Genomic DNA, 22,175 nt, shown 5'->3' on the forward strand with positions numbered 1-22,175 from the left:
ACTTGGCAACAAGTAGAATTGCTGTTCAACTGAATTGGCCGGCTTGAACCTGCAATCAAGAATCACCTGCTTGTGCAATTAGACTGCAGCTCTGTCTCATTGGCTGTCTGTTCTATTTAACTCCTGCCCCGCCCACCAGGAAGTTGCTGGACATAGACTTTCTATAGTAACTGTGTTTGCCACAGCCTGTCTTTGGCCTGCCTGGCCTTCTTGTCATAGTTCTCAGTTTCTGGCAGACCCCAACGCGTGGCCGTGGTTACACTGAAGCCTCAGTGTTTCTTGTCCTGTCTGCAGTATCTGTTCCCTGCTTCCTGTCCTGCAGAGGCCTGCATCGGTGCCTCCTGTTACCTGCTGCATATTCTCCTTGTAGAGGCCTGCATCGTTGTTACCTGCTGCAATCTCCTGATCCCAGTGGTCTCCACTACTCACAGCTGTACCCGGCTAGGGGGTGCTGTTTTGTGCTGACGCACTGGATCCCCTATTCTCTCCTGCAGAGGCCTGCATCGGTGCATCCTGTTACCTGCTGCATATTCTCCTTGTAGAGGCCTGCATCATTGTTACCTGCTGCAATCTCCTGCTCCCAGTGGTCTCCACTACTCACAGCTGTACCTGGCTAGGGGGTGCTGTTTTGTGCTGACGCACTGGATCCCCCGTTCCTGTCTTCGTTGGAGCACCTTTGCTCAAGCGTCCTGTTGCCGAACCCGACCCTGCTACGCGTGGTCTAAGGTCGGTGTATATCTATCCCCACCTCAGCCCCGCGGTCCGGTCCAGGTTTGTGGTGAGCACGTACGTTACACGCACAGAGTGGTCCGGCCCACTGGTTAAGATCAGCCAGTGTGGACCGGACCCCAATCCAGATCCCCAAGGGGGTGAGGCCATAGGGGCATGGGATCTGGTGGAGGGGAGGGGAAAGGGAGGCGCCTTAAGTTTTAGGGGTGGGAGGCCAAAGTGCTATACAGCATGAGGCCCTGCCCCTGCACATAGACATTGGAGTGCCTTGCAATACCCCTCTCGATTGGAAGTTAGTCCCCGGGGCTTTGTGTTTTGGTGGATCTACCATACCAGATGCAGCAGTCTTTGGGGGGTTGGCCAGGGTCTCCATCTGGCTGTGCCACTATCAAGTGTCACAACTGGGGCAGTGCCCCAGCATGTGTCACCAGAGGAGGCGGATGAAATTGGGCTGACCCCCCATGGAGGACTCTGGGAGTAGGATTAAGGGGGTTCTTGGGGGTGTGGGATTAAGGGGGAGGCAGATGAGTGGGGGGGTTGTGAGGAGTGCTCCAAATTACATTGGGGAGGCATCTGATGTGGGCCCTCTGTGGGGAGTCTCATTTGGGGTCTCTGCAGGAGACGCCTGCTAGGCTGGACCATCGCCATGGGTTTCTTGCCGAGGAGAACCCTCCCATGATTGCTGCAGCCCCCTGCAATATCTCATCTGCCCAGGTGACGGTGGAGGAAGTGGTGAAGGCACTGCATGCCTCTGTGGCCCCGAAGGACACTCAGGGGGCCACTGCCTACACCCAACCACCACCAGCTGCCCATGAACTTTTTACCCCAGAGTCAAACGTAGAGGGTACGATGGACCCCCACCCCCTGTGAAAACTCTAATTAGGGTGCCCATTCTAAGGCTGAGGATATTTAACTCCCACAGAGAAGGGCGGGAATTTTGAGACCAGCCAAGAGTAGCCCAGGAAGTTGGAGCTCAGTGAGGAGTCCTCTGGCACCGCAGAGTTGGTGGACTCCTTGACCCCCATTATCCCTGCCCAGGAACTAGCTGAGTTCCTGGAAAGTACCCTCTACGGGCAGAGAAGCATGAAGGTGCAGTTGGCCTTCGAAGTGCAAGGATGCCTCACTCATTTTCCACTCTCGGAATATAATGGCCAACCAAAAACTCTGGGACCCTTGACCATGTTCGTGCCCGGAAGTTTTACCACTTGTTGCGAGCCCACGTGGCTACTCATTATTCAGCTCCGTGAGCGCCTGTGGGAAGCACACATTAAATTCCTGACTACCAATGGCTTTGAGCATTGGTACACTTAATGTTAATGGCAGTAGGTATGGGTTTTGCAGGTTCCAGGTACTCTTCTTTTTACAGAAGGGAGAGTATAATGTGAGCTTCCTACAGGAAATCCATACCACTCTAGAGGCCAAAGCCAGCTGGCATCTGGAGTGACGAGGTAGGGTGTTCTTCAGCCACCTCACGGTGTCATCTACTGTAGTGGCATGTCTTGATTTCTCTTGACAACAAGAATAAGAAGAACACCAGGGATAGTTATAGGCTGTTCTAGGGTGCCTCTAACATGTGCACCCAATCCCCGCCATGGGAACATTTTCCCCACCAATGGCCGCTTTGCCCGCAGTTTGTAAAACCAGGCAAAAAGACTTTCCGGTTTGCAAAGTGCATGTGTCAGCTTGACACCTATGCAACTTTGCATACCTGAGATACACTCTTTTTCTGGCGTCCCTGAGTCTGGGGTTTGGCCCCAAGGTGTCAATGGCCCAGGATCTGGTACTTATCAGGAGTCCGGCCATGTATACATTATGGTGCTCCGAGGTCTTTAGACTGAGGTAGCCGGCTCAGCGGGACCCCCTTGAAGTGCCGGGTAGGAAATACCCTCAGCTCATTCACCCCTAGCACATTTACATGTCGGAGGATTTTTCTCAGGCTTGCAGAAAACAGTTCCTGCCTGTACATTTTAAAATCACAGTTTTACACACGTTATTCAAACTTCATGTTCTGGGTGTACTTTCACTGTAAGTTTTATATGTATCGTAATGTTTTATTTATTTACACTTGCACACCAAAAACCAGGGTGCCGGGTGCCTCCGTTCTCGAGTTAGCCCCTGTAAGAGGACATGTGCAGAGGTATGCAATGGAGACTTGTTTAGGTGAAATTAAATAAGGCTTTTATTGCGCCTGTTTCTTTAACACAAGAAAATCATCCAAACGTATGCAAATAAGGGGTCAAACAAAGCTTCTGTTCCACTTGGGAGTATTTTTAGTGAAACCTATGCAGTCCACAACTCCCTTTAGATTAGCATGTCTCCCGGCCCCAAACATATATCTTGATATGTGCAGATATACAAAAAGTCATAGAAAGGAAAGTCTTATCTGTCTCTTGTAGGGGAAGGCTTCTTTGTTCTCCAGGTTTAGAAGTACTTTCCCCTGTGTCTAGCTGGCAGCGTGCAGTCTCTTCTGGCAGGCTCAAGACGTCTGTCTCCTTGTTCAGCTCACAGGTGTGCTAAGGAGTCTCACTTCCTGTCTCAGAGGCAGGCTTTTTCTAACACCTCTAATCAGCCAGGTGCTGGTCAATTAACCAGCACACTGCTGGATTAGAGGCAAGTATTCTGAACAGGGTAAGTCCCCTGTTACAGCCCCCTTAATTGAAATGCCAGCTGGTGGGAACCAAGTTCACCGAATTCTCCAGTCAATTGACACACTTCCCACAGCAATTAACTTTCCGCCTTTCAAGTTACGGGGCTAACAAGGCACGGATATATTCTATCAGTAAAACCCTTCAAAACTTAACCGCAAGCCACTTATTCAATTGACTTGTGGTTACAGGGTCAAACCGATAGAAATGGATACCCATTCTACAAACGGCCCTTTAAACTTTTGCCACGCTTTTTCAATCAGCGTGGGCTTTGGCGCTCACTACTCTATCTTGTGTCTCCAAAGGATATAGCAGGCAATGCATTTACTTTCATTACAGCAGGCAGGGAATAGCCTGCAAATGGGGGTTAAAAAGGCTGGGACAAGGCAAATACAGTGATGTAGTGCAAAGACTTTTAACCCCTTCATCCCCAATGCGAGTTAGGATTAATCAGCCGTGTATAACCTTTATTGTAGGCCTGATTAATCCTTTGCTCGTCACATGGAGTTCTTCCAGTTTTTCTGGGAGATGCTGGGACCTTATTTCACCGAAGCCCTGGTGACCGGTGAGATGCCCCTTTCGTGCCTACGGACAGTACTGTCTCTGCTGCCGAAGAAGGGGGATCTCCGCCAGATCTCTAACTGGCGACCGGTCTCGGTGCTCAGCATGGACTATAAGATCGTAGCCAAAGTGCTCTCGCTGAGTGTGGCGGTGAAGGGTTAACAAGACCAATAATAAAGGTATTATGCCCGGCTAGTTAACCCTAAACCTTTTTGGTACTGAAGGGGTTAAACGGTATGGTCACCATAATGCCCTGTTTTCACCTACACCATCTTTATTGTCCCTGTTTTGCAGCCTCAAAAGTTTCCTGCAGTAGAATGAATGAGAAATGTGCAAACTGTATTCGCGACACAAGGGGTGGCTTCTAGAGCTGTGCCAAGTGCTAAATTGAAAAAGTGTGCCTGCGAGTAAGTGGCTGCATTGAAGATGGAAATCAGTTTCCAAACCACAGACGTTGAACCGCAAAGTCAATTGAATAAGTGGTCTGCGGTTTAGCCGAAGTATCTTCTTGCTACAATATATTCGGCTGTCTCGTTATGCACTTGAGGTGATTTGGTGGCGCTCGTCTGCGGTTACCGATCAAAGCCAGCATGGATACATTGTATGCTGGCTTGTAATCTAGACCGATTATAGGTCAAACCGCAACCCACATCACAGAGCCCCTTCAATTAAGTGGGTAACTTGCGCTAGGAAAGAGCTGGCACGCTAATTTTTGGAGTGCAGCTAGTTAACAAAGTACCATGAATATACATATGAGTTTTATATTTGTTGCATATACAGAACATACAGTGGTGACACACTTTATTCTCGCTCGGCTAGTCCCACAAATTCAGGTATACTCAGGTGTATTGAGGTTTGTGATCGTTTTCTGCCGGAGTGTATAGCGTTATTTTCCCGGCAGGGATTGAAGCATTTTATTCCGGCTGGCTGCAATACTGCAATGCCGTGTAAAAACATATGGGGGCGCTTGCGAGCTGTTCTCTTTGAAGCCGTCCCCTATAATGAATTGTAATGCAGTATATATACTGTATATATATATATACTGTATAACAACAACCCTTATAACCCCTAACATACAGTATTGTACACATACAGTACTGTATATGCACATACATAAATGATACTATGGGCCGGCGGGGGCGAGATGTGTTTGCAGCAGAGAGAGATCCGCTGCTCTCTCTCTGCGCAAACATCGGCACATTAAAAATTATTTTAAATACATTTTTATTTATAGTGTAGATGTGCAGGGGGTCTGAGGAGCTGAACCGCACTGGTTTCAGGTCCGGGGACCCCCTGCTCCCCGAGATACAGACCCCTTTATGAGGTGCCGGTATCCCTCTGCGTTTAAAGGTCCCGATCACGTGATCGCGGCCTGTTAACCAAGCAGAGCAGAGGGATACCGGCACCCCCTAAAGGGGCCTGTATCTCGGGGAGCAGGGGGTCCCCAGACTTAAAACCACAGCGGTTCTGCTCCGGAGACCCTCTGCTCATGTACAGTATAAATAAAACACACACATCAATAAAGAATCGTTCTTTACCTTAGCGGCTATGCGCTATGGTAAAGAAACAGCATTTCTGTATTTTTAATAATATTGTACAGTGAGCAGGGGGTTCCCTGAGCCAGAAATCTAAACTCAGGGGGCCCCCTGCTCCTGCTCAATATTATTAAAAATACAGAAATGCTGCTATATTACCATAGCGGATAGCCGCTAAGGCAATGAAGGGGTTAACCCACCGTGCCCGCTTTATTGTGGGTAGCGGGGATGGGTGAAGGGGGTATTTGGCCCTTGGTGTGAGTTTAGGACTTGCGGGGGGGTTGCGAGTGCACTTAACCCCTTCACGACCGTAGCAGTTAATACCGCTACGGTCATGAAGGGTTTAAGCCCTCCCGCTACCCCCCCGCAAGCCCTAAACAAGCACCGTTGGGGCTAATACCCCCTTTACCCACCCCCGCTACCCACAATAAAAGAAAACTCACGCACAGCAGCCGCCAAAAAATAAATAAATAAATCTAAATAAATAAATAAATGACTATAAATAAATACATTTGAAATACATTTTTATTTATAGTGTAGATGTGCAGGGGGTCTCCGGAGCTGAACCGCACTGGTTTCAGGTCGGGGGACCCCCTGCTCCCCGAGATACAGCCCCCTTTATGAGGTGCCAGTATCCCTCTGCGTTTAAAGGGCCCGATCACGTGATCGCGGCCTGTAAACCAAGCAGAGCAGAGGGATACCGGCACCCCCTAAAGGGGCCTGTATCTCGGGGAGCAGGGGGTCCCCGGACCTAAAACCACAGCGGTTCTGCTCCGGAGACCCTCTGCACATGTACAGTATAAATAAAACACACATCAATAAAGAATCGTTCTTTACCTTAGCGGCTATGCGCTATGGTAACGAAGCAGCATTTCTGTATTTTAATAATATTGTACAGTGAGCAGGGGGTTCCCTGAGCCGAAATTAATGCTCAGGGACCCCCCCTGCTCCTGCACAATATTATTAAAAATACAGAAATGCTGCTTCATTACCATAGCGGATAGCCGCTAAGGCAATGAAGGGGTTAACTCACCGTGCCCGCTTTATTGTGGGTAGCGGGGGTGGGTGAGGGGGTATTTGGCCCTTGGTGAGAGTTTAGGGCTTGCGGGGGGGTTGCGGGTGCACTTAACCCCTTCACGGTCGTAGCAGTTAATACCGCTACGGTCATGAAGGGGTTAAGCCCTCCCGCTACCCCCCGCAAGCCCTAAACAGCCACCGTTGGGGCTAATACCCCCTTCACCCACCCCCACTACCCACAATTAAAAAAATACACACACAGCAGCCGCCAAAAAATAAATAAATAAATAAATCGAAATAAATAAATAAATGACTATAAATAAATACATTTGAAATACATTTTTATTTATAGTGTAGATGTGCAGGGGGTCTCCGGAGCTGAACCGCATTGGTTTCAGGTCGGGGGACCCCCTGCTCCCCGAGATACAGCCCCCTTTATGAGGTGCCGGTATCCCTCTGCTTGGTTTAAAGGTCCCGATCACGTGACCGCGGCCTCTAACCCAAGCAGAGGGATACCGGCACCCCCTAAAGGGGCCTGTATCTCGGGGAGCAGGGGGTCCCCAGACCTAAAACCACAGCGGTTCAGCTCCGGAGACCCTCTGCACATCTACACTATCAATAAAAATTTATTTTAAATGTATTTATTTATATTCATTTATTTATTTATTTATTTAGATTTATTTATTAATTGTGCTGCTGCTGCTGTGTGTGAATTTTTTTATTGTGGGTAGTGGGGGTGGGTGAAGGGGGTATTAGCCCCATCGGTGGTTGTTTAGGGCTTGCGGAGGGGTAGCGGGTGCACTTAACCCCTTCACGACCGTAGCGGTATTAACTGCTACGGTCGTGAAGGGGTTAAGTGCACCCGCAACCCCCCGCAAGTCCTAAACTCACACCAAGGGCCAAACACCCCCTTCACCCATCCCCGCTACCCACAATAAAAAAAATTCATGCACAGCAGCCCCACAATTAATAAATAAATCTAAATAAATAAATAAATACACTGGCGACACACTTTATTCGAGCTCGGCTAGTCCCACGAATTCGGGTATACCCGGGTGTATTGAGGTTTGTGACTGTTTTCTGCCCGAGTGCATTGAGGTATTTTCCAGGCAGGGATTGAAGCATTTTATTCCCGCTGGCTGCAATACTGCACAGTATATATATATAAACTGCATTACAATTCATGAATTTATGCCATCTGGTAGACACGCGAAGCATTGCAGCCTATTAAATCCTAATCATTATCATTTAACAGATCAGCCGCCCATCAGCCAGGCATGAACCCAGGCTGGGAAGGCAAACGCAACGGGGCTTGTCAGAGGTGAGGAGCGGCGCATTCCAGGTATCTGCCAGGTACATACTGGGTATTTGCTCGAATAAAGTGTGTCGGTGCAGTACATGAAGAGAAATAAATATATACTGTATATATATACTGTATATATATACAGTATATATATAATAACAATCCCTATACATATACAGTATATACTGTGTATATATATACTGTACATATATATATATATATATATATATATATATATATATATATATATATATATATATATATATATATATATATATATATATATATATATATACACACACACAGTATATACACACACATGATGAACCAATATACAAATACATGTAGAATGGTTATCAAAATCATACTGTCCTACAAATAACGCTTCTCCATACAGACAATAATAATTATCCATTTAATAATCCTAACTGATCTTACAATATAAAACATAACATTCCAATCCACACAGTACATTGCATTTACATTGTATAAATGATGCATAAAATCTATGCACCATATACTGTACATTCTGCAAATGAATGTTAACAATATCATTGCAAGCTACTGTACCAGTAAATACAAACACTTCCAAACAAGTCAACTATTTTAACCAATCAAGTAAACAAAAATCAATATATACTGTAAGTACCAACCAGAAAACACAATTTAAAACCAAAGCTAACCCTTACAATACCAAGGATTACATCTATCTAATTGTAAAAAACATTATACATTATACACACATTGAAGCATTGCAATAAACAACATACAGTACACCCCCTGTGTATTTAAAATACATAAACAATAAAAACATGACATACATATTTTTATTGTGTGTTTTAAACCTGCCTGCCTTCACTGTAATCTATGTAAAAAACCCTCCCCCTATTGTGTGTGAAGCTTCCCTGCCTTCACTGTAATCTATGTAAAAACCCCTCCCCCTACCTATTGTGTCTGCTAAACTTCCCTGCTTTGACTAATCTGTGTAAGCCCCCCTCCCCCTAGTGTGTCAGTAAAATCTGCCTGGCCTGTGTTTCTGTGAATGCAGTGTACTGTATGTAAATGTGGGGAGGGGGATCCCGTGTAAATAACCACACCCACACCCACTACCCACTACCCACGGCCCCTCCGCTGCTTGCTGCAAAACAGAGACAAAAATTAAAACATCCAAAGTAATGTCCCCTAACCCCTTAATCACCATAGCGGTTATTAACCGCTACAGTCATTAAGGGGTTAACCCACCCTCACCCACCACTCGGGATGCCTACATACCCTCCCACACTAACCCCCCCCCGTGAGGCCTAACCACCCAGTCAGTACCCACAAGGGAGGCCTACCCACATACCGTTGGGGAACCCCCCCCCCCACCCCCAGTACCCACAATAAAAACAGTACAATGACCCACAATAAACAGCATTATATTTATTAAATACATTACCCACCCCTTGTGCCCCCCCCCATAAATACAAGATTTATCCTTTTACATACAGGGTTCATAACGCAGCCCCACGCTAGTCCCCGGTGGGCTGACAGGGCACCTGGACAGACCTACAGTTTACCAGCAGCCCTTTTTACACAGGTTCTGGAGGCCTGTGGGGGATCCTGCCAGCACCATGGCCCCCAGGTGGTCTCCTTGGGTCACCGTGGGCCACAATTGGGTCCCCACGGTAGGCCCAAGGATGTCTGGGAGCCCCGGGTCAAACCCACAGGTGTCTGTGGGGCCTCGGGTGGTTTCCTCGGGGGTCTGGGGAACTCACGGGTGCTCACTACGGGTCCGCGGTGCCCCCACAGAAGTGGGACCACACATCATCATCCCCGCACCTACGGGTCGGCGGTGCCCCCACAGAAGTGGGACCACACATCGTCATCCCCGCAGACTACGGGTCCGCGGTGCCCCCACAGAAGTGGGACCACACATCATCATCCCCGCATGTGTCACCCGTGGAACCACCAGCCTGATACCCTTGGGATACCTGAGAATACCCGCAGGTGGTCTCCAGAGGTCCCACGCAGAACCATGGAACCAACCCTGAATGTAAAAAAAAAAAACCTGGCCTATACATTCAATACATACACCCTCCCCCCCAACACCTACAGTACAATAATGTGCAAAATAAATATTATCCAGATATGGATAATAGATTAATTGCCCATTATTAAAAACATTAACTAGCATATACAAATAAATAAAGTACTACTGACCTCATCAATACGAAGTGTCCGTCGCCAGCGCCTTCCTTCCTTCTCTTGCCCACACAAGACATAGCCAATACCAAGCCAATACATTGCAAGTACATTCAGATATCAATTAACCCCTTAAACACCTTATCGGATAATAACCGCAAAGGTAATTAAGGGGTTAAGCCACATTGGCCCGATACCCACCCTTCATCCATGAATTTGTACTGTGGCTTCATCATGCAACTATATATATATACTGTATATATATACAGAGAGACAGAGAGAAAGAGAGAGAGAGAGAGATAGATACAGTATATATATATATACACACGTTATATACACACCCATGATAAACCAAAATACAGTACAAATAAATGTAGAAGGGTTATCTAAAGCACTGTCCTACAACCAAACACTTCTCCATACATACACACTAAATTAAAATCAATTTCCTTTAATATTCATAACTGATCTCTCAATTTAAATCATCTCTAAACCTCTGAAAAGCCATTTAAACAACTTACATTCCAATATAAATGATGCCTAAATATCTATGCACCATATACATTCTGCAAATTAATCAACCAAGTAAACAAAAATCAATTAGCAATCATTATTTACATCCCTAAACAATTCACACTACACCCCGAACAATGAAACCATTATCAAATTCACGCCTAGAGCAGAACAATTAAGCCTTTGAAAAAATATAAGTACCGACAAAAATACAACCTTTACAACCAAGCCTATCCCTGACCTTCCTCAAACACACAATACAATACCAAGGAATACATCTATCTAATTTTAAAATACTTTAAACTCACAATAAAGCATAGCAGCATACACAAAATAATTTAAAACACATCTAATCCAGCTTTTAAAACAACATAATTTCTTACCCTGTATGTATATATCTCTCTAGACATATATACATACATACATACAGTGGCAAGAAATGATATACCACAAAAAAAAAAAAATACACATGTTAAAAAACCTTTTGAAAAAATTAACAAGTTAAATAAAATACATTTCTTTAGTTAACTTACCATTACTTGCCCCCACCGATTCCCGTTGCGCAGCTTACTCACGAACCAATCCACGATCAGGAACCCATAAAATAAAAAACCATAAAATAATAATAATAAACATTAAACTAAAAATCCAAATCAATCCACGGGTCTTCTATCTGTAATCCATCTTCATCTGTGTTCTTCTTTCTTCTATCTCCTTCCAGCGGGGCGGGGCGGGGTCTTCTCCCCGTCTGCGGTCACGCCCTGGTCTTCTTTCTTGCCTGGAGGTCCTTCCTCCGTGGCGTCTGGCTTCAAAATGAGACGACATAGGCTTTTAAAGGCCTATGACGTCACATTTTGCGTCATGGTTCCCACGGTCCTGATTGGGCCGTGAAAACCATGTGTTTTGGCCGTCAAAAAAAAAATGATGACGTCACTTAAAGGGAATGAAAGCACAGCCAATCAGAATGGCTTTGCTTCAATTGCCTTTAAGATGACGTCATGAAAAGGCACATGGCCGCCCTCACATGGTATGGTAGCCAATCAGAGCGTGGGAACTTTATCCCTACTCTGATTGGCTCTGGTATACCATGTGTCAGGGACTTGGGGGAGAAAGGATGTGACGTCATTAAAAACCTGTCACGTGGTACGGTAGCCAATCAGAGTAGGGATGGAGTTCCCACGCCGCGGTCACGTGATCGGGACCTTTAAACCAAGCAGAGGGATACCTGCACCTCATAAAGGGGGCTGTATCTCGGGGAGCAGGGGGTCCCCCGACCTGAAACCAACGCGGTTCAGCTCCGGAGACCCCCTGCACATCTACACTATCAATAAAAATGTATTTCAAATGTATTTATTTATAGTCTTTTATTTATTTAGATTTATTTATTTATTTTTTGGCGGCTGCTGTGTGTGTTTTTTTTATTGTGGGTAGCGGGGGTGGGTGAAGGGGGTATTAGCCCCAACGGTGCTTGTTTAGGGCTTGCGGGGGGTAGCGGGAGGGCTTAACCCCTTCATGACTGTAGCGGTATTAACGTCTCCTGGAAAATCTGGACGGGCTGCATCGGCAACAGCGGCGGAGAGCGACCGCCATCCACCTGATCCCAGCGGAGAACCGGCGGCGGCGGAGAAGAAGCCACCACTCCGGCATTCTGCCGGCGGCAATTTTATTTGGGGGGAGGGTTGGGGTGTGCGGGAGGTGGGTGTTTCACATTGTTTGGCGGAGTCGGCGATTCCCAGCGATGACCGGAGCCCCGCAATCCACGCCGGCGACCCTGCATCAAAGCCGGGTACTGCTGCGGCAGCTACCCGGGGTTCGCGGCGACGGCGGCTGAAGAGCCGCGATTCCGGCAAAGTGCCGGAGCCCTTTCTGAGTGGGGGTAGGGACAGGGTTTGCGGGAGGGGGTTATTTTACCGGGTTTGGCGGGAGCTGTGTTCCTCCACAAAGACCTGGGACCCTTGTCCTGCACCGTTGCACCTGTACCCAACCCGGGCGCTGTCGCGGCAGCAGCCCGTTGCTGCCCAGCACCGATGATGCCGGCGGCGGCCACTCCAGTCCCCCTGCAATCGGGACCAACGAAGGCGGCGGTCTCTGCGGGGACCAGCGAGGTAAGCCAGACCAAGTCGCAGACTGACCCTGACTTATTTGTCCCTATGACTGTATCACGTTGTTTAACTCTAGGGGTGACCGGGGGGTGGCAGGAGATAGGGGTCCCAGGGGAGGGGAAGGAAGGGCAGCTTGTAGGGCAGCCAGGCTTCCCCATTACCCTGGTGGAGCAGCAAGGGGACTCTCAGTTAAGAGCCCCACTGTTGCAGCCTTGCTATTGGCTGGATGTATCAGGGGTTGTGGCAAAGTTAGACCACCCCCAGATTACCTGCCAGCCAGGAGCTAAGGTGGGTGCATCTGCACCAGCTACCCTGAGCTCATCCCCGGTAATGGGGAGGCAGTGTCAGGGAGATGGCATCACTCAGGTGTCCCTAGGATCCAGGTTAGGAGTAGCTAGGGAGAAGCGGAGTGAGGGGAGGCTGCAGGTAGGTAGCCAGCATCAGCTCTCAGTGAGAGAAGAAGGGCTAGTGGTAGCCAGGGAGGGAAAGCAGCAGGTATGGCAGCCAGAGTTCCCCATTACCCTGGCAGAGCCTCAGGGGGTGTCTAAGATCAGCAAACCCCTGTTGCAGCCTAGCTATGGGCTGGGGGTATCGTGGGCAGTGGCCAGCTTGTGCCACCCCAGGGATACCTGCCAGCCAAGAGCTAAGGCGTTTGCATCTGGAGAGGTTCCCCTGAGCTCATCCCTGGTAAGGGGGAGACAAGGTCAGGGAGGTAGGTGCACTCAGGTAGTTCCAGGGTCTGGGTTAGGATTGCCCAGGGGAGAGAGGAGTGCAGGTGGGCTGCAGAGAGGTAAGCAGCACGATTCATCAGCAGGGGCTGAGATGCTGGGCCTAGGGGAGGCTAGGCAGGAAGACACTGGGGAGCAGGGGGAGATAGGAGGTCAGTGGGGTGTCAGGCAGCTGGCAGAAGCTAGGGATGGGCTAGGTAGGCAGACGATCCCTTGTTCTGACTGGCCAGGAGTGACCCCCCTGACAGATTCCCCAGGGTTCCCAGAGGAGGGGCTGTGGGTAGATAGGCAGCCAGGGAGGAGACTCAAGGGTATAGCAGAGCAGCTACAGGTGGGCACAGGGCCAGAGCAGGTAGGGTCCCTACAGGATAGTGACATAGCTCTTTCCCAGACTTGGTTGACAGGAAAGCGACGGTCTGTGCTTGATAGCTGGTCTCCTGCTGGTGCAGAGACATGCCAGTCTCTGAGCAGTGTACAGCCTGGTCTGCAAAGGGGCCCCTTCACCATGGACTTGGTTCATCAGGCACTGGGTGGGGGGCAGAGGGAGGCAAAGGAGAATGCCCGGCGGCCACGGTGGAGCCCTGCTCAGCAGGATCTGGACTTCACTATCCCATGTGGCCAGGACAATATACTGGACAATGTCGGAGGACAATTTTGCCAGGCCAATCCCTCAGGACTTATTGAGTGCTTCAAGGGCGCCAGTGGTGTCCCAGTGCCAGGGGAGGCAGCTGGGGCACCAGTCACCCATTGAGCAGGGGAGGTGTGACGGTGGAGAGGATTTGGCCCGGGATTGAAGGTTACACCCCATTTGGCCACCCTCTACTCTCACTTGGGAAGCCAGGGGTTAACTGGACTGAGGTCCAGTAATGTGTTTTGCCTTGCTTCAATATTCAAATGTTTATTCCCCTGTGTAAATGTATTGTGTTATCCTGGTGTTTGCACCCATACATACACTAGGGTTGATGCGGGAGGGAAGGGGTTAATGTTAAAAGAGTGATTATAGCCCTTTGTGTAATTTTCCCGCCTTTTCAGGCTCCATTTTGCAGCCGTCCATAGGTCGCCATTGAGCCTCCATGCTTTCTAATGGCAGAAGTAGCGATTTTGGACCTGTTTTCCAGCGACGACCAGCAGGTGGCGTCCGAGAGGAGGAGCGGCGGTTTCCCATTGTAAGTCAATGGGCTCATTGACTTCAATGGAGATTCCTCAACGCCGGCCTCGAAGAACAGGTTGGCAGCCATCCAAACCGCAGACCGCAAAAGCGGATACAATGTCTTTTAAAAGAGTTTAATCACTTTGGTCAAGTTCAACGACAATGGGCGTGGGAATCTTGGGTTCTAGAGCCCCTGGGAATAAAGTTATTTTTGTCCCTACCCCCTAGGAACCCCCACACACGATCCACACCGGGTCCGGGAATGAGGGACCCCCATAAGGGGTCGAGAGGAGAAGGAGGGTCGCACCATTGAATCTAATGGTGGCGGGCGCCATGCATTGTCAATGGCGGCGCCGGCCATTGATTCCAATGGGGAAAGCCGCATGGCGAAAAAACGACTAAGTGTGAAATGTTGAAATGTGTAAGTCCATATCTCCGGTTCTGGAATGACCAGAGGGATGGGATTTGGGTGGCATATAGCCAAGGTTCAGGCTTTAATGCACTGGGGGCTGTGAAAATGTCATCCCCCTGCTTCTAACGGCAGGAGCTGAACAAGACGCTGTGGGAGGTGCCCGAGAGGTACCAGAACCTGACGCCGGTGGGCTCAGGGGCCTACGGCGGTCATTGGACTTTTGGATGTTTTCACGCCGGCAAAATCATTTGAGGAGCCGACCTCAATAACATTGTGAAGTGTCAGAAGCTGACGGACGACCATGTGCAGTTCCTGATCTATCATATTCTGCGAGGCCTGAAGTATATTCACTCAGCAGACATTATACACAGGGACCTGAAGCCTAGTAACTTGGCAGTTAATGAGGACTGTGAGCTGAAGAATCTGGATTTTGGGCTGGCATGGCTCACAGATGAAGAGATGACTGGATATGTGGCTACAAGATGGTACCGGGCACCAGAAATAATGCTGAACTGGATGCATTACAACCAGACAGTGGATATCTGTTCGTTGGGATGTATAATGGCTGAACTGCTGATCGGACGGACCCTTTTCCCGGGAACAGACCATATTAATCAGCTGCAGCAGATCATGCGTCTGACGGGAACCCCTCCCTCTTATCTCATTTTATCTCATTAACAGGATGCCCAGCCATGAGGCCAGGAACTACATATAGTCGTTGCCATACATGCCTAAGATGAATTTTGAGGCTGTGTTTCTGGGAGCCAACCCACAAGCCGTGGACTTGCTGGAAAAGATGCTGGTTCTAGACACAGACAAGCGGATCACTGCAGCCGAGGCTCTGGCCCATGCCTTCTTTGCTCAGTACCATGACCCCGATGATGAGCCTGTGGCTGATCCATATGACCAGAGCTTCAAGAGTCGCGAGCTGGACATCGAGGAGTGGAAGAGTCTGACGTATGATGAGGTGGTCTGCTTCGTGCCTCCTCCCCTGGACACAGAGGAGATGGAATCTTGAGGGACTGCTCCTGAGGTGCTGTCAGTCACTGTGAAGGCCGGGGTACTATCCGACCCCTCCTGCTATCATACAAAGTGCATCTTGGGCCGCGGTGTTGGGGATTTACACTTATACATAGCTCTCTATATATAAATATATATATATTTTTTTTTCCTGTGCTGGGGAGAGTTATTTATATAGGATATCTATGTAACTCCTGCTGCATGCGCTCCCCAGTTGACCTCTTTCTCTCCCCATCCCAGCGTAGATGGGAGGTCCATGTTCCACCTGTCTCGCTTGTCTTTGGAAGAATCAGCAAAAGGGTTTTATTGGAGAATGTATATAATAGGTATCAGTGTTTTCTGCAGCAGGGAACTGGCTGCCCCTACTGTATATCCTAAAGTCTGTCTGTAGAGTGTCATTCCACACCCCACGCGAGTAACTCTGGCCCATATGGGTTATGAGGGCTGAATGCTGCAGGGAGGGGGAGGTATTTTGCCCTTGAGATGGGTATTTTTCCCTGTAATGGGGGTATTTCCCTGATATCAACTTATGTTGTATACTTCTAGCTGTTATCCCGAAAATCTTATATCTTATTCTTTTTCTCTTGATAAATATATATCTCGAGGGAAAAAAATATCAGCAGTGACCTAATGACCGTGACATTTTTAAGGGTCCGTCCCACGTAATGACCAAAGTAACCCAATAGTAACATTTAACACTTTGCTTCCCTTGGGACAACATTATCAAACTGGTAAAATAAATTCGTTTAAAATGAGAAGGTATCCATTATAAATACAAATATATACTGTATATATTTTATGGTGTCATTTATCGAGATTTAACACGTTAAACATATCACTATCATTACTGTAGGTCACTTTGGTCCTACATGGGATTGACCCTTTAACCATGTAACTTAGGTCCCCAGTGGGAGATTTAAAGGTTTACAGTGAAGCAATCTTCAGCACTTTTTAGCCCAAGAGAAGTGGCCCTCTTGCACAAGGAACGGGGTTAAGTCTTGTTTGAAATTTAAATCTTTGTGTCCCTTCTCTTGGTCCCCGGTGTGCTGAATTTGGGGAACTACATCCAATGCCATAAACGAGCACTGGTCAAATAAAACCTATTTTTCAAATGAAAAAAAAAAAATGTATATGGGGTTTTGGGTTTGCTCTGAAAACTGCAGACTCCATCTGTTATGTTAATAGGCAGGAAGAACATCCTGCAAGAATTAACATAGCCCGGTGATCAAAGGCTAATTGCCTAATTGTTTATGCTGGGCCCAGGAACGAAGGACCTGAGTGGTTTTTAAGTGTGATACTTCACACTAACAATGGAAGTCAAAAATCTGCTTCAAAGGGATTTTTGCTAGACAGCTCGGCGCCTTGAGGGTAAGAGAAGGGTTAAAATGGTATATAAGCCAGAGTCACCCCTTACTCAATGTTCTTCATGTGTCTTCAAGTCTTCATGATCTGCATGCATTGCTGTGATGTCAACTGAATTATGGAAGAAATGGCCCATCCTGTATCCTGATGGCTTTCTTGTCCTAACCTTTAAGTACTGTAAGTGTCCATATTTTGTCTGTTATTTGTATATCTCGTGTGTTCACCTTTATCAAGGAATAAATTATATTTTATCATATCTAAGCGTCGTCCAGTTCAACCCAGTTATATATTTGGTGGTGTATTATTAATAGCCTGTCTCAAAGCTACCGTCACAGGCTTAACACTTCGTCTAATATTACTTAGGTGTTCAATAATGCGTGTTTTGACGTCTCTCTTAGTTTTTCCTACATATTGTAAGCCGCAAGGGCATTCTAATAGGTAAATAACATATTCTGTTGTGCAATTCATATATTGTTATATTTTAAGAACCTCATCTTTATTAATCGACTTGAATCTTTTTTGTCCTGTTGTTTGAATTCACATGCTTTACAGGTAGAACACCCGAAAAAACCTCCTAATTGTTGGAGCCATCCTGTGTCTTTAGTTTGAAATTTTTTAAGAGCACTAGGTGCAATCTTATTTTTCAGATTTTGTGCTTTTCTAAAAAAAAAAATCGGCTTTTTTGGGATATCATTTTTAAGGACAGGATCGTTAAGTAAAACATGCCAATGCTTATGAATTATCTTACTGATATTTATAGCTTCCCTATTAAATGTAGTTAAAAAGCTGCATCAAAGTTCTTTGTCTGGTTTTTTTTTTTACAAGGTTTAATTAGCTCATTTCTATCCAAAGTTGCTGCTCTATCAAAAGCTGAGCTAAGTACTTCTTCTTTATAGTACTTTTGTATAAATCTTGTTTTTAGAATTTCAGACTGTTGTCCAAACACATCATCATCTGTATAAATGCTGTGCATTCTTCTGTACTGTCCGTAAGGGACATTATCCATCCACTGGGCATTGTGACAGCTTGAGCGAAGAATATAATTATTACTGTCTACTTCTTTAAAAAAAGATTTAGTCTTAATGACATCATTATGTATATAAATGTTAAGATCCAAAAAATCTAGTGAGTCTTTGCTCATTGTAGAAGTAAACTTTAGATTAAAGGTGTTAATATTAATATCATTGAGAAACTTCTCCAGACTCGTTCCCAAATCATAATAATGTTGTCGATGTAGCACTGCCATTTTTTGTATACAAAAATGTGGCACCGCCATAGGGCCCAAGTTTGCTCCCAGTTATGCCAATCTCTTCATGGGATTTTGGGAAGAGAGGCATATTTGGTTAAAGGAGGGTCTGGGGGCAAACTTGGTCCTATGGCGGCACTACATCGCCGACATTATTATAATTTGGGAAGGAGATCAACAGAGTCTGGAGAAGTTTCTCAATTATATTAATATTAACACCTTTAATCTAAAGTTTACTTCTACAATGAGCAAAGACTCACTAGATTTTCTGGATGTTAACATTAATATACATATTGGGGTCATTAAGACTAAATCTTTTTTTAAAGAAGTAGACAGTAATAATTATATTCTTCGCTCAAGCTGTCACAATCCCCAGTGGATGGATAATGTCTCTTACGGACAGTACAGAAGAATGCGCAGAAATTGTACACATTATGATCTGTATGGACAACAGTGTGAAATTCTAAAAACAAGATTTATACAAAAGGACTATAAAGAAGAAGTACTTAGCTCAGCTTTTGATAGAGCAGCATTTTTGAAAAGAAATTAGCTAATTAAACCTTGTAAAAAAAAAAAAACCCCAGACTTAAAGAACTTTGATGCAGCCTTTTTAACTACATTTAATAGGGAAGCTAAAAATATCAGTGAGATAATTCATAAGCATTGACATGTTTTACTTAACGATCCTGTCCTAAAAATGATATTAGAAAAAAGCCGGAGATTATTTTCAGAAAAGCACAAAATCTGAAAAATAAGATTGCACCTAGTGCTCTTAAAAAATTTCAAACTAAAGACACAGGATGGCTCCAACAATAAGGAGTTTTTTTCAGGTGTTCTACCTGTAAAGCATGTGAATTCAAACAGGAGGACAAAAAAAGTTTCAAGTCGATCAATAAAAATGAGGTTTTTAAAATATAACAATATATGAATTGCAAAACAGAATATGTTATTTACTTATTAGAATGCCCTTGCGGCTTACAATATGTAGGAAAAACTAAGAGAGCCGTCAAAACACGCATTATTGAACACCTAAGTAATATTAGACGAAGGGTTATGACACATAGTACTGTATGTCTAAACACTTTGCGCTATTCCACCATTCTAATCCAAGTGGTCTAAAGTTTACAACTATTGAGCATGTATTTGTCAGGATCACCGCCAGGCTCCGCCCCCAGCACGCATCACGCGGCTGTACTTCTGGCATTCACAGACCACTATCTGTGCGCACGCAGCAGTGCAATGCTTCATCCGCGGAGGCGTACTCCCGCAGTATCACTAAGGCACACACTCTCTGGCGGCGCACCCACTCTGAGCTGCGCTCCTCGTACGTGCGCACGACGCGTGGCAACGAACACTAGCAGCTTCAGCTGTGTTTCACCTGCAGCCAATCCTGCACAACCCTATCAGCTGGTGGCTTATGTGTGAGGTCATCAGCTGCTGGTTCCTGATTGGTACTTTCCCCTTTAAATGCCTTCCTGTTTCACTTTGCTGAACAGAAACACTGTGTGCTGTGTTCGCTGCTTCCTGGATCTTGTCTGTTCCTGTGCCTTGCCTGACTCGTGTTGTGACCCCTGCTCGTACCTGGACCTGTCTCTTCTCTACCCCTGGACTTCGGCTTGTTATTGGACCCCCGCTCTCTCCTCGACCACAGCTTCGGATAACGACCATTCTTCTCTCTCCAACCCTCCGGATCACGGCAAGTACCACGGCTTCCCCAAACTCTCCTACCCCGACCCAGCTCCACGACTCCAACTACGCATTCCGGACCTGGCTCCGTGGTTGTAGGGCGGCGGTTTATATACATCCCCACCTCAGCCCCGCGGTCTAGTCCTGTTTGTGGTGAACGCAGCGTGACAGTATTACAACATTGGAGGGGCCATAGCAGACATAGATCTAGGAAAACGTGAAATGTATTGGATATATAAGCTCAATACTCTAATACCACAGGGTTTAAATATTGATTTTGAATTGGCTCCATTTCTAATTTGAGTGATATGTTTCTACATTTCCTTTTTTATACCCTCTTGGTTTTATTTCTGTTTTCTGTCTTTCTCCTCTCCCTTAGACATAGATTGTTATGCTATTAAGATTATATTATTAATACTCCCCCCTCTCTCTCTCCATATAATTACACATTTGTCCGTAGATTTTTTATGTATACTCTTAATATTGGTCCATAAATTTTTAAATATGTTTATTGAGTTTTAAGTAATATTTTATTTATTAAAGATTATAAGTGCATTAGACCATATCTTTTAGACTTTAGTTTTTTGCCACAGAGTTATGTACTCGTTTGAGAGAACCTGTGGATTTAGAATCAATTAATTATGCTAATTGGCAATGCAATATATATGCTATACCCATTACGGGCTGTATTACGCTCCTGACGAAGCTGACTGAGATCAGTGAAACGCGTAGAGCCTACAAGTGTGAAGTGTGAGATCAACCGAGAAGATCAGCTGCCGTACACCTGTCTCCTTCCCCGTGAATGCGGAAGCAGTAAAGATACCGGCGGATGTGACGTAAGACGCCATCCAGCTGAGGGAGAAACTCAAGACAGACGGCTCTTTACCATACTTCCACTGCACGAGATCATCTCAAGCTTACCTTCTAATGGGATGTGACTGTTTATAACGTATACCATGTGAGTACATATATTGCTGCTATTTTAATATTTTTGATAAATGTTTTACTGGTCTGCACTAGTGGTTCTCTCTGTTGTTTCTCTTCCCCCTAAGATTTACTACGATCGAATTATCCACCAGAGAAGTTGTTGTCTAGCCTCCTGTTACCGCTAGACAGCAGGCAGGCAAACAAGATCTTATCTTGCATTAAACGAGCAATGGATGGAAGGGAAGTAAACATTATTATGCCCCTTTACAAAGCATTAGTAAGACCACACCTTGAATATGGAGTACAATTTCGGGGACCAATCCCAAGAAAAGACATTATGGAACTAGAGAGAGTGCAGAGGAGAGGCACCAAATTAATAAAGGGGATGGACAATCTAACTTATGAGGAGAGGCTAGCTAAATTAGATTTATTTACATTAGAAAAGAGGCGTCTAAGAGGGAATATGATAACTATATACAAATATATTCGGGGACAATACAAGGAGCTTTCAAAAGAACTACAGTATTCATCCCATGGGCAGTACAAAGGACTCGGGGACATCCCTTTAGGTTGGAGGAAAGGAGATTTCACCGTAAAAGCAGTTCAAATGTGGAATTCATTACCCATGGAGACTGTGATGGCAGATACAATAGATTTGTAAAAAAAAATTGGACATCTTTTTAGAAAGGAAAGGTATACAGGGATATACCAAATAAGTAAACATGGGAAGGATTTTGATCCAGGGATTAATCCGATTGTCAATTCTTGGTGTCAGGAAGGAATTTATTTTTCCCCTTATTGGGGTTTTTTGTTTGCCTTCCTCTGGATCAATAAGTAGGTATAGATATAGGATAAAGTAACTGTTGTCTAAATTTAGCATAGGTTGAACTTGATGGATGTGCGTAATCCCTGTAACCATTTACCTTAGCGATGAAATGGAAATGGCTGGTTGTCCACTTCAGGTGTTTGGCGGCGGCGCAATGGCTGAGTGGAAATGTCCTATTGCGCTCACCCACTGGAAAGTATCAGCACTGCAACTGATTTAAAGGGATTTT

At 46.0% G+C, this 22,175-nt stretch overlaps 1 pseudogene; it reads left to right on the top strand.

Annotated features, from left to right (window-relative positions):
• The first annotated feature begins 3,875 nt into the window (after positions 1 to 3,875).
• LOC142494718 (mitogen-activated protein kinase 14 pseudogene) lies at positions 3,876 to 16,482 on the top strand (annotated as a pseudogene).
• Positions 16,483 to 22,175: the final 5,693 nt, after the last annotated feature.

Source organism: Ascaphus truei, chromosome 5 (assembly GCF_040206685.1).
Source record: "Ascaphus truei isolate aAscTru1 chromosome 5, aAscTru1.hap1, whole genome shotgun sequence".
Classification (NCBI taxonomy): domain Eukaryota; kingdom Metazoa; phylum Chordata; class Amphibia; order Anura; family Ascaphidae; genus Ascaphus; species Ascaphus truei.